Here is a 2093-nt window from a genome sequence, read left to right as displayed (position 1 = left end):
CTAAATATTTCACACACTCCATCACTGCTTTAACACAAAACAGAAGCTTTCCTATTAATGTACCTCTTCTTATCTCTGAGATATACGGTAAAGACATATCACAAAAAAGTTATAGAAAAGATACTTACAGGGGGCTGGAGTGATAGCACAGTGGTAGGGAATTTTTCTTGCATGAGGCAGACCCAGGACGGACTGAGATTTAATTCCTGGCATCCCATATGGTCCCTTGAGCCTGCCAGGAGCAATTTCTGAGCCCAGAGCCAGGAGTAACCCTTGAGTGCTGCCGGGTGTGGCCCAAAAAACAAACAAAAAGATTTTTACAGTATTATAAAAACAAATACTTTGTGCACTAAGTTTGCCTAGAGAAACTTTTCCAAAATATAGTATATTCAGGGCATGTATTTGACACTGTGATAAACTTGATTCCATTTCACACTTAAACATATTACAATAGATATGCTGTGACAATACAATGGTTAATGGTAAACTATTTTTAGTTCAATTCATTAACCTGTTTTTTATCTAGAAAAGGTAAATGATATTATTCATGTCTCCTATAGTTGCTTCAAGTACCAAATGAAATAATATATGTGTGCTCAGCAGAGCAGAGTATACTTTTTTAAAATCACTACAAATCTAGTGGTAAAATTTATGACCTCAGTTTCCATGAGACAGGCTATGACTTGGATGGTGACTTTATTTAATCTCACATGGCTGCAGTCATGGTGTGAGCTGTATCATGTTCTTATCTGAGTGTTCTCCTGTATAAGAAACCCCTTTTAAACTCTCCTTATGATCCTTATGAAGTTGACTGCCTTATAGCTCTCAGACAAATAATCTTTCTCTTACGGGTTACTGGCTGGAGTTCAACATTCCTTAGCAGGTAAGCTTCCTCATTGTGGTCATTGGCATCATGGAGCTGATAAAAATAGTTTCTAGGATGAGTCTTCTAGAAGAGAGAGAGAGAGAGAGAGAGAGAGAGAGAGAGAGAGAAAGAAAGAAAGAAAATTGTGCATTATATAACAACTAAATATAGGATAAATTACATTATTTTTACTTTATTCCTTTGATTTGAAGAAAATCACAGGCCCTACCTATACTCTAGGGCAAATACCAAATAACAAATCTCTTGGAATACACCTTGGTCTTCTGCCACACATATAAATAAATTGAATAAATGACTGTGAATGAATGAACAACCAAATCTGGCTATCAACTTGTGTATAAATGTAATAAACCACAGGCCCCTTGAACATCAGGAAAGATGGAAAAATATCCAGGGTGAATAGAAGGGCAGTTAACTTCTCAGTTAAAGTCAAAACATATGAAAATAATGGGTTAAAGAGTAATGGTATCTAGGCTTTGGAGCTCAGAGAATGCCAGCATAAGATATCAAGAATGAGCACTCATGTACTTCTTGGGCCCTTGTACTTGTACTTAATGCCTGCATGCATATGTGGCCTGCATCTCCTCTTGTGAGAAGTCTACCTTTCTACTTTCATGTTGGGCTGTGTTATAGGGGCTTTCTCTACTTCTAGAGAAGCTTGCTTTTTCTCTTGAGTGTGTTCCTCTCTTTTTAATTTTCTCACTCTCTTTTCTCAGTACCTTTGAAAAAAACCTGTTTTACTTAAAATGTTTTTTTTTCAGGAATGATGAAAGGAGGGTCAGAAAGATAGTACAGGGAGTAGGGCACTTGCTTTGCACATAGCTGACCTGAGTTTTATAACAGGCATTCCATATGGTCCCCAGACCCACCATGAGTGATTACTGAGCCAGGCATAACCCTTGAGCATTGCCAGGTGTAGCCCAAAATAAAAAATTAAAATAAAAGCAAATTAATTATGATGAGAAATAGAACTCTAAGAAAGTAATAAGATACTTAACTTCAGTTTAAGTTTATAATTTTCTTATAGATGGATCAAAAGGAAAAAATAAAAATGAAATTAGAGGCAGGAGTGAGAGTACAGTGGTTAAGACACTTCAGCAGACTTGAGTTCAATCCCAAGCATTCCATATGATGTCCTAGGGTCTAGGCCTTCTGGTGTTATTCCTGAGTACACAACCAGGAGTAATCCCTGAGCACTACCAAATAT

Source organism: Suncus etruscus, chromosome 2 (genome assembly GCF_024139225.1).
Source record: "Suncus etruscus isolate mSunEtr1 chromosome 2, mSunEtr1.pri.cur, whole genome shotgun sequence".
Taxonomy (NCBI): Eukaryota; Metazoa; Chordata; class Mammalia; order Eulipotyphla; family Soricidae; genus Suncus; species Suncus etruscus.
This window is presented reverse-complemented; position numbering follows the sequence as displayed.